This window comes from Triticum dicoccoides, chromosome 1B (assembly GCF_002162155.2).
Source record: "Triticum dicoccoides isolate Atlit2015 ecotype Zavitan chromosome 1B, WEW_v2.0, whole genome shotgun sequence".
In the NCBI taxonomy this organism is placed as follows: Eukaryota; Viridiplantae; Streptophyta; class Magnoliopsida; order Poales; family Poaceae; genus Triticum; species Triticum dicoccoides.
In genome coordinates, this window is record NC_041381.1 from 334,711,716 (window position 1) to 334,723,697 (window position 11,982).

Here is an 11,982-nt window from a genome sequence, read left to right on the forward strand (position 1 = left end):
ATGTCAACCCTCACAAGTCAATTCTAAACTTTGTGAAGCAATACCACAAAATACAGACACACATCCTCGTCAAGGAAGGATGCAATGACTACAGGACAAAACATCTGGATCTTGACATGTGGTCACAATTCCCAATAGAGAAGCAGGCATACAAGACATATAATAGAGATCTTTACTGCAAGTTCCGTGATGAGTTTTCGAAGATTGGACGCTACAATGCATTCCAAATTGGTGTGGAAACGTTTGAGCTGAGACCAAATGCGAAATGGGTTGTGAAGTATGGTTCCAAGAACTACTTGGTGTTGGAAAAAATACCTGAGGGACAATTTTTGTGTGAGTATACCAAAATGGAGAGGGATGGCATCCTTTGTTGCCACATACTGAAAGTGTTCACACATATCGGGCTTGATGTCATCCCGGAGCAGTACATGTTGACGCGTTGGACGCCAATTGCTGTCCCAAGTGTGCCAAGTGCCACTAGCCAGCAACCTGATGTAATGCCTCCTGCCTCTCTAAAAGAAATTAGGCATGCTAACATGACCTCAGACTTCCAAAAACTAGCAAAGTTTGATTGTGGTTTTGATGCAGCAAAAGGCATTGTTGATAAACACATGCGTGCAGCGCGGACAGAGATTGTGCAGCTGAACAAGTTTAGAAGGAAAAAAGGGTTGCAAGAGAGGCAAGTCCGTCCGCTGGTGATAACAACCAGAATCCTCCCGTGCCGCCTACATCTACAGGGCCTACTCCAGCAACTACCCCTACTGGACGTGCTCCACCGCCTACTCCCATGGGCCGTGGTGGACCACCTCCTCCCATGGAACGTGCTGGTCGTGGTCCACCATGTCCTCCCATGGGTCGTGCTGCTCATGCTCCAGTGCCTCCTCCCATGGGTCGTGCTGAATAGAATCCTTCGATGGGTCATGGTGGGCCACGTGTGAGTAATGCTTCGGCATCTCTTCCTATGGGTAACACAACACAGGGCCATACTAACTGCACTGAGCGGATGTTGCCTACGAGCAACGACGATGAGGTTGCAACTCCTAGGGATCCGCCAAAGTCAACTGCAAAAGGGAGGGCAAGGAGTAGACACTATCATTCAGCTCTTGAACTGCACCCGAAAAGGAAAAACAGGTGCAGCTACTGCAACTCAAATAAGCACAATGTTGCTGGCTGCCCTACGAAGTTGGCGTGACAACTTGGCGACATATAAGCAGTAGATAAAATGGAGGAAGCATCAAAAAAAAGTTCTGGCTTTGCACTGTTAGGACATGGATGGAACTATGAAGATCCAGCAACAAACAACTGATTTGGAAACTTCTTCTTTATGTTGTTTAAACTTAGCATCTGGCCCATTTGTATTTCATGTTAAAAAAGTCGTGTATGCTATCACTTTGCTATGTGTGAGGCTACCTATTTACCCATTTATACCTCTGTTGGCAAATTTACACATTTACGCATGCAACATAGTAAAAAGAAAAAATGTTACTATGTGTGTTGTCCTTTACTGATTGATTGTTTCATGGTTTACCAGAACCGAAAAGGGATGTGCAAGTTAATTAGTATCAATGTGCAAGTATCTTCCCTGTATGTGCAAGCGTAACATCTCCAAGTACTATGCCATGTAAATAGAAAAAGGGAAAAGGAATAAAATTAGGATAAAATTGTATCATTCTTAGGGTTGGAAAAAAACACCATCAAAACAACAGTACAAAAAGAAAACAGAATGTACAACCTAGGGCAAAAAACCCCAGATGAAATTGTGCAACTGAACTTGTGCTAGGTGTGCAACTGTATGAGTACCATTGTGCAACTGTCATGCAGTCCGATGGTAGCGGATAAAAGAAGGAGCAAAAACAAAACTTGTTGTACCGTAGAACGTCCTTCCATGGGGCTTTGTTGAGAGTAGAGTCAACCATCTTGTAGGTCATTATCCTCCTCATGTTTAGGCACTCTTTTGGTTCGTAGTTTGGCAATTGTCTCCCATTCCAAATGCTAGTATTGAATAACATGAACACACCACATTCATTGCTGTGCAAGAAAAAAAAAGGAAAAAGACATTTGTTATTCGACGTGAGTTGGGGCCATAATCGTAAAAAGAAAACTAACAGCTTGCTTTTGCAAGACCGTGTTCTTGACCATGCAACTTTGTCCCATAAAAATGTGGAACTACCCATTGATCTATGTGCAACTGTATGAATACTTTGTGCAAGTATATGAATTGGTTGGTGCAAAAAATGTGCAACTACCCATTAACCTGTGTGCAACTGTATGAATACTTTGTGCAAGTTGATGGTTTGGGTTGGTGCAGAAAAAATATGCAATTACCCATTAATCTGTGTGCAACTGTATGACTACTTTGTGCAACTAGATGGGTTGGAAGGAGCACTAACCAACTATAAAAAACGAAAAGAGTTGAAAATGGCGTGAATGCATAACTTACTTCCCGAGTTGCTTGGGTACATCAATGTCGATGACCTAAAAGTGACTGATGTTATGCTTTGGGTAGTGCTGCTTCAACACCTCACCGCCCCCGCTATAGTTGAAGCACAGTGCATTAAGTCGGGGTTGTCGAGCTTCCTCCAAGAATCTAGCACCTCGAAATGCTGATCCCTTAAGTTGATGTTAAACATCCAATAGTGTCTACCTCCTTCTTGATCATTGGGATCACCGAACTCGAGCACAGGGAGCATCACCTGCATATATTGACAGCACAGGAAAAAATAATGTAAAAAGTTGTCCAGAACTAACCAGTGAAAAGCCTAGAGCTATTATGCAACACGAAAAGTTCAAAAAACACAAAGTTGTGTGGCCAGAAAAAACTGACCATATCTTGACGGTCTAGGTGATTAATCTTCTCAATTTTAGAATGAATCTCGTCAGCATTGTATATCCCTTGTTGCAAGCGTGTCTGCATTTGAAGAAATGAGTCTTAGAAAACACATTGTAGAAAAGGAAAGGGACAAAAGGAACTTGCAATGAACAAGAACATCAGTTCTCATTAAACTTACAGCAACCCTAAGTGGCATGATGACCTTCTTTGAGTCCTTAGGTAAGTTTTCCCTGATTGTGATAAGACCAGCTTCGACAACACCATTAGATAGCCACTTGGTAGGCTTCATTGAGTCAGCCAACTCCTTTAGGCTCAGAAAGAACCCATCATAGTTAATGATTTCAGGGCTGTTTCGGAAAACAATGCGAGGGCAAAGAAAAAAGAACAAAAAACATGATTAACTGGTTGTCGTAAAACGCGTGAAAAGTGAATAAAAAATGAGTAACTGTAGTTAAGGTGTGCAGGGCATGATGTGCCAACTGTATAACTACTGTTGTGAAGTGATGTTGAATGGAACTGCAAGTACAAAAGATGACTTCTGCAACTGCAAAAAAAATTGAATTACTACTGTATTGCTACTATTACATATGTCTATGACAAGATAATAAAAGATGTTCAACCGTATTACCATTTTTGTGCAAGAAATCAATAAACACATGAAGATGCAAAATGTAACAGACTGATTTACCACAAAATGCATAGTTTTACCTTGTTTCTATGACGTTTGCTCCAGGTATATTCCTTACATAGTAGAGAACTGCCGCATAAAGCTTGTTCACTTGTTCATTGCAAGTGAACGTCTTTGTTTTATTGTAGTCGATGTAGGGAGACCTCTGGACAACAGTTGGCTTGATTATCCTCCTTGTGCGTTTTTGCATTGGTGGGTCGGATGTGGTACTGCCGGACCCACTTGCACCCCCTAGAACACCTGTCACATCTGGGGTGTGAAACTCGTCTGGAGAATCCGAAATGATGATATGAATTGGTGCCTTCCCAGTGACCACCTTATCTGCAGCAGCACAAACCTCTCTCACAGTTTCTGAATACCAATCATCTAGCCCGCTGCTCTTAGATAACCCTGCCTCTTGTGGTGTCACTTGTGATTTGTTAGGCTTGTCCACTGTGGCAACTGGGGGGTCATCATCAAGATCCAAACCCAAGTCAAATGGTGGAGCGTCGCAGAACCCATTGTCGTGATATGATCTTGCTGATGATGCTCTATGAATGGGATGCACGCTGTTATTCTCTCCTTGGACATCCTTGGGTGCATCACCTGCTGACTTGGTTCGTCCAATTATGCTTGGCGGTGGTCTTGGCAGTATACACCTCGAAACAAGGTCGTAAACTTGCTCTTGTGTAAGGGTATCATGTTGATCGAGAGCACGGAAAGTAGGCGATTGTTGTTTCTGAGCCTGCACAACATTACTGACAGTTGAGGGTTCTATGGTGACTGAATGGGTTGGGGTTGGAGTTGGCACACTAACTGTTGTGGTTGGCACGGTGACTGCTTGAGTTGGCAATGCAGTCCCCGGGATTGGCACACTGACAGCTTGGGGTTCTGTGGTGACTGATGGGGGCAGGTCAGACACAACTCCAGATGCCTCACTTCCTCTTGCTGTTGGCACAGTGGTGGTTCCACTTTCCTTGATTGCTGGTGTACTGTATGCAGTTGATGCTGTAGTTGGCTTATTTGCACAAACAGTTGGCTCACTTGAAGCTGGAGTTGCCACATCAACTGTTGGGGTTGCCGACTTCCTACACTACATACTAACAACTTTCTCTTGATTGTTTGATCCACTCTTAATAGCATGGCTTGGCGACTCTATTCCCATTTCTGCAACCTTTGTGTCCTTGGCAAAAGACACTGTTTTGTTGCTTTTTTTACCAGGGAGTTTGCATGTTGTAGAGATGAGCTTGGCATCTACATGCGCAACGGTTGGCACTTGTATAACAGTGCTTGCCTTCTTGGCCTCTGGAGTTGGCACCTCCTTTCCCTTTGATTTACTTCTGTTCTTCAAATTTTGCTCTCCCATACCAGCAACCTTATCTTTTGGTTGACCCAGCACCAGGTTCTTGCTAAGTGTCACGAGCTTCTTGCGCTTTGGGACAGTGGGTGGGCGCGGTGGGGATGCTGCCGTCCTCTTGCTACCACATGGCGATGAAGCATCTTCAGATGCAACACCTTCCTTCAATATCTTGTCAACCATGGTTTTTGAGCCAATCCAGTCCAAACCCTTTCCTGCCTCTTCCATTTCTTCCTCAGTGCTTTCTACTCCATCATTTATGATTTTTTCAAAGGAATTATCCTTCTCTTTCAAGTCAAAGATTGCATGAGTTTCCAGCAAAGGGATGTCAAATCTGTTGGGGATTGCTGGCTCTGATCTACACAAGTCAAACAATGAGAAACTTTCCTCTTGCACAACTGCTTTGGTTCCAATTCTGGATCTTCACCCTTCTAACGCATGTCCTTTCGGATGAAAAACTATAGAGTTACACTATCATCAATTGAGCTGCTGCAGTTGCTGCTTCCTCCATCTCCAGAAGTGTTTGCCTTCTTTGAACTGCTGACACCGCTAGCTTTACCATCATGATCATCATCATCATTCCCACTGTCACTACCTCCATCAAAGGCCCCCCTGTCATCGTCATGTGTTTCCTCGCTGTCATCATCACTGGACCCATGCTTTCCTTGCTCACCTTTCTCGACATCCTCACCTTTCCCCTTGTCTGTACCATCTTTTTCATCTTCCTCTTCCACTTTATCATTACCGAATTCTTCATTGTCTTCATTGTTGTCAGCGTCATCATCGCTGTCATCATCATCATCATCGTTGTCACTGCCATCATCACGTTCTTCATCATGCCTTCCCTCTTGATCCCCCTCTTCTTCTTCAGAATCATCACTTTCTTCAGAATCATTGCCAACTACAGGGTGAACATCTTCTTCTGACTCACTTTCCTCTACAAATTATTCTTCTTCACTTCCCTCCACCTCTTCTGATTGCTTGGCAGTAGATTGACGCTTTCGTCGCCTAGTGTGTGAGCTTTGACCCTTTGTTTGATCACTTAGCGGGCCCTTGAGAGGAGACAAATCTGGTTCCTCTTCATCAAGCTTGGCAAAACCTTTGATGAAGTTGCCAAGATTGCCTGATATTGCTTACATAGACCATGAACCATACCTGCTAACTTGAACTTCTTCTGTATAACATTAGAAGATAAAACAAAATTTAAAATTTAAAATAGAAAAAATTAAGATAATGAAAAGTATATCAAAGTATATTTCTGTGCCAACTGCAAACCTAAGTTTGGTGCAAGTATATGAAAGTAGTGTGCAACTGAGATGCTGAAAGTGTGCAACTGAAGTAGGGGTAAGTTAGTAGGAAGTAAAAAACAAGCATATTTTGTATCTAGGAGTTATGGAATCTTTGTAAGTGAGAACATAAGTTTGATTTCAATTAGGAAAAAAGGTGAGATAATAATTTTGTGCAACTCATGCATGCATTGGGCACGGAAAAAGTAAAACCAACAAAGAAACATGATTTTTGTTCTAAATAAAAAAAGTGTGGGTGAGCAAAAAAGGATAACTCACATGAGGATTGTAACTCATTGGAACCTTTGATGCCACAAACGCTTCTGCCTGCAGTAATCCTCCGAAGAGTGTTGAATCCTCTTTGGTTCTATACTGCTCCTTGAGCTGTTCACAGAAAGAAAGGATCATTTTACTACAATTAACTTCAACAATAACAAGTCTATATTGTCTGTATCTAACAAGGAAAAAAGACTTTATATATGGGTAACTACCACATGCCCTAGAAGCAAAAAAGGTAAAGTGAAAAACCTATGTGAAGTCACAAATGAGAAGTGGGACTTTAAAGGAAAAGTATGAAACAAGCATGTGTGCAACTGTCATAAGCATGTGTGCCAACTATCAACATAGACTTGTGCAACTACCACATGCCCTAGAAGCAAGAAAAAAGTAACTAAAAATACTATGTGAAGTCACAAAAATAAGAAGTGGGACTTTAAAGGGAAATATGAAACAAGCATGTGTGCAAACTGTTCATGAAGTCTGTGTGCCAACTATCAACATCAACTTGTGCAACTACCACATGCCCTCAGAAGTAAAAAAACTGACTGAAATTACTATGAAAAGTACAAACTGGAAGTGGTTACTGTAAAGAGGAAATATGAAACAAGAATGTGTGCAACTCTATTCAGTCTGTGCGCCAACTATCAATATAGACTTGCGCAACTACTTACATGTATGTGAAAGAATCATGTGCAAAAAATACAGACTTTGAGCAGAATTTCCAACTCACTTGAAGTTTCCCAAAGACACCGGGCGAAATCAAGTCCTTTTTCATTATCTTACTGATTAGATTCTTATCATAGGCGTTGGCTCAAACTTCGCAGTGACTTATTCGCAAATCAACCTCAAGTGCGTCAATGTAGAGAATCTGTACATGCACCATCCCCAAGAGACAAACAAAAAAGGGGAAATAAACATATAAGAACATTGGTGATAAAAAAGCACAAAAAACATCTAGAAAAAGGTGTGTCTAACAGAATACAATTAATTAGAGCTCACCATCAAATGATACAGGCAGCAACACACTGTTTGTTTGTCCTCACCCATGTTGCGAAATGCTTCATTTATGTGCTCAACAACAAACAAGCTCACATTGCTCTTCAACAGAACATCGGGTTCTAACACAACGCTGTAGCAACGTGGGCTCAAAGAGAGACTAGTTGTAGGAGCTAAAAAGGTGCTGAAAGCAACTGCAAGCCACCCAATGAGGAACTTGTTATCAGTTGTGCCCTTCATAGCTTTCATTGTCTTGGTGAATTCGGTGACCGTGGGGTGTTTGGGTGGCCCGGTGTGGTTGAACATCTCACTGAAAGCCTTAACAGACTCCTTTTCAACAATGTATTTCAGCAGCGGCCCTCTGTCTGGTAAACCAAAGTTCTTGTGCACACTAGCAGCATCTACTGGAATAGTTCCCCTGCCTGGGAATACCAAAGCTGAACTGGCTGGGTCGTATGCCTGGACTACGAACTTCTTCAAGTCAGAAGGCAGTGTGTCTGCTAGGTTTACCAAACCTCCTAACATCTTCTCATATAAGAAAGATCTCTGAATAGGTGCCAAATCGTTGTTAATCTTCACAAATCTCCCTGGTGATGCCCTAATCCTTCCAGCTTGTGAACGCCGCCGAGGAACGTTTCCTTCGTTCCCTTCAACACCAACTTCACCCGCCTGAGACAAAAAAAGGGAAATGAATACAGAAAAATTGTGCTCCCGCCGCGCACATACGTCTAACTAACCGCGTAGTTGGTTGTTGTGCAACCACAGGTTGATTGTTGTGCAACTATTATACCTTATTGTGCAACTGACATGTACACCCTCTGAAATTAAAAAACTGTCCAAAAATGTATAATGATTTTGTGCAGCTGTGTGCTCAATTGGTGCCAACTTTCAAAAATGACAATGTAGGTAAGGAGATTCCAAAATCTATCATAAAAGAAAGACTAGTTGCACACTAAACAACACTTTTCAGATTTGACATGGTAGTATACGACACTTTCAAATTTGCACCCAAAAAAATGTAAGCCAAGAAAAATGCTGGTTAAACACAACAGCCAAGTATATGCTTTTTCATATGCAACACTGAACAACACAGGTGCCAACTAGTACCAACATACTGTGCAACTGAAAAAAGAAATATACAAAAAAGGTACCTCATCAGCTTCTGCAGAGGTTGGGCCACCCCCATCAGATGACTTCCCTTTCCCTTTTGTTCTGGCTCGCTTTGTAGCATGGGATGCACTAGCATCCCCCCTACAAAATAACCAAAATGATGCCTCATGTTAAAAAAATCAATAAAAACAGAGAAAACAAAAAATAAAAAATTGAATTTCTTTTACAAAAACTCAAAATTGTTCATTGCGTATTCAAAACTTACCCCTACTTCATTACCATCATCGGGGTCGGTAGGAGGACACCGCTGAGCAGGCCTTTTCCTGTTCTGCTGTACATACTTTGATGAAATCCTCTGCATAGCTCAACAGAAACAAAAACCAAAAATCAAGAACAGAGAAGGAAAAAAGAGAAAAGAAAACAAGCAAATATATTCGATCATATTTGCTCTCTTTTTGAGCTTATAGAAAACAACCTCTTCCCCACTTCCACCGGCATCTCCCTCTTCGACCATTGTCACTGCAAAAAAAAGATCCGGACAAAATCACTCTAATTTGCACATACAAAAAAATTGCAGCTCAAAAAGCACTAACAAAACTTGTTAAACAAATGCATAAAAAACCAGCACCCCACCACTAAGACATTCCAAAAAGAATCTTGTGCCAACTGGACCCTGGTTTTGCTAAACATTGACCCTGGTTCTGCCAACTCAGATATGGTAATACCGAGTCAAAAATTAAAGAACACATATCCCAGCTGTGTCCAACTATTGAATCTAGATCTACCAGCTGGAAAACTGGTCCAATGCCAAGTATAAAACCTGCAGAACATAGGTACCTGAATATGTGCAACCACTGTACCTATAACTGCTAAAAATGTGTTTATGGCAGATGATGTGTGCAACTGATGCACCTGATGTGTGCAATTGATGCCCCGTAGTGCTGATGTGTGCAACTGATGCACCTGATGTGTGCAACTGATGTAGAGTCAACCATCACATGGTGAAACTGATGTGTGCACCCGATTCACCTGATGTATGTGTGCAACTGATGTAAAGGTGTGCAACTGATGTGTGCAACTGATGCACCTGGTGTGTCCAACTGATGTAGCTGGAACTGCCAATTGGGTATCTGGACAAATGTCAAGTTTCAGCACGAAACTCGTTATGCAACTCCTATTTGTGCAACTGCCAACTACAATATACTCGTTGTGCAACAGAGTAATGAAAACATTCACTCTACAACTACTATAGTGCAGTTGCCAACCGCAAACAAATCGTTGTGCAACTGGGCATGAAAAAAATCGAACGGATTCAACTGCCATGGTGAAATATCCACCAACTAAAGTACCAACTAAAATGCAACGGTACCTAGGGTTTCGATTCACTTGTGCAAAAGGGGCACGGACGCTAGATCTATTGTCGGCTAAGCCGCCCCCACTACAGGCACTGCGGAGCGAGTCTAGCGGGCGCGGCCTCCCAGCAACAGAAAGGGCGAGAGCGCAACAGTCGCGGCCTATGCACAACGGCGCGCGGCCCAACATGGCGAGAGCGCTGGGGGAGCAAGCCTAGATGACGCGCCCTACCATGCTACAGACGCGGCGAGAGCATTGCGATCGCGGCCTCTGCGGCTATGAGCGCGGTGGGAGCAGCACGAGCACCACTTCCCCCGCTATGGGCGCGGCGAGAGCGCAACGGGCGAGGCCTCTCCTACAACGATCGCCGCAGCAGCACTACGGGGCGCGACAAGAGCATTATGGCCGCAACCTCCATCTGAAAGGCGCGCGGCGAAATCGGTACGGCACGCGAGGAGAAGGAGCGAGCGGTTGAGCAGCGAGCGTACCTCAGCCGACGACGAGCAGCGGGTGCCTCCCCCTGCTGCGCCTCCGCCTCCTGCGCACCTTTCAACGTCACCGACGGCGAGATCCAGCAGCGAATCTGGCAACTACTGGCAAATTGGGAGGGGAAGGGAGGGGAGGGGAGAGGGGAATGTAGCAGTGACGGGTGGTGGATGGGGGGGGGGGAGGAAGTGGCACGAAATTCAAAACTGCCCACCGCCCACTTGTTTGTCTACGCTCACTAACAGAGGTATCCACGCAGTCACTGACATGGCGGGCCCATCGGGGGGTACGCGCGATGCGCCTCGGCACAATCGAACCAGGGGTGCGGGAGAAGCGGCGCGTCCAAAACTGACAAAAAAACACCTAGTCCGCGCGCGACCGCACGATCCCATCCACGCCATCGTACGGTGTGGCGTCGGCCGCTCGAGCAGCGCGTCGACCACATGCGCACTAATATGTATTTAGGTTTGAAAAAACCAGGGTTCGTTTGCTTCGTGGGTTAGGTTTGAATGGATGTGGATATCCCCACCTGACAAGGGATAGCCTCTTTTTTCGTTGGGGATGCTACGGATCAACCGATTGATTAAATTAGTTGCATCATGAACCATCGGATTTGTCCCTTCATAGACATTGGATCAGTCAATTCATGGCGCATTGCCCTCATCCCATCACCTCTAGCCGCATCGAAGAAAAAAATGAGTGTCGCCGAAGGAAAGCAGTGTCGCCCAACTCATAGGAACGGCAACGCAGCGATCTTCATTGCGGCGCCAACACTAGCTCGGCGGCGCTCCATCGCAGCCCATCACAACACCGACGAAAAGTCGGCGATGCTTCATTGCAGCACCACACCAGCGTGACGGTGCTCCAACGCAGCACCGACGATTGACCGCAGCTTCATCGCAGCACCGATGTAAGCCTGCGGTGCTTCATTGCACCTCCAACAGCGGAGCAATGGTGCTCCATCGCAGCATCAACGTCCCCATCACATCTCCCATCGCAGCACCGGCGGTAGTTGTTATGCTTCAATGCAACTGCAGCGTAGCACCGGCGGCACGTCATAGCTTCTTTGCAGCATCAATGGGACAACCTTGACGATTCTCCGTTGCAGCTCCCTCGCAACGTTGCGTGTCTCGGTGGTGCTCCCATTGGTTGCAGCATTGACGAGATCGAGCACTCCCTAACTCCGGCGGACATGCTCCCAACTCCAGTACTCACGGCTCGCAGCACGCCTCCGCTCGCAGCAGGGTTGTGAAGAAAAAAGACAGAATCACGAGGCGAGGTGGAAGGAGATGGAAGAAAAAAACGTGAGTTGAGGACGAAGGTAGAATAAAGGGGAGAGGGAAAAGAATAAGGCGTGTGTGCATTTGGGGCTCACAGGGGACAAACGACGACATGACGAGGTGATTTACGCGTTACGTGGATCAGCTGGTTGATTTGAGCACTTTTCCTTTTCTGGTTGATTGAGTAGGGTGATAGGTGGTTGGAGATAGCCAAGTATGTGTTTGGTTTGATGGATGAGTGGTGGATAAAAAATGCGAAAATAGTAACTAGTGATCGTTCACCAATGAGAAACTATCAGTGAACACCCTAACTGCCACATGATCTTGATCCTACGGTG

General features: G+C 44.6%; 1 pseudogene; it reads right to left on the reverse strand.

Annotated features, from left to right (window-relative positions):
- Window positions 1-5,312: 5,312 nt before the first annotated feature.
- On the reverse strand, window positions 5,313-11,423 carry LOC119350360 (annotated as a pseudogene).
- Between the last annotated feature and the right edge of the window lie 559 nt (window positions 11,424-11,982).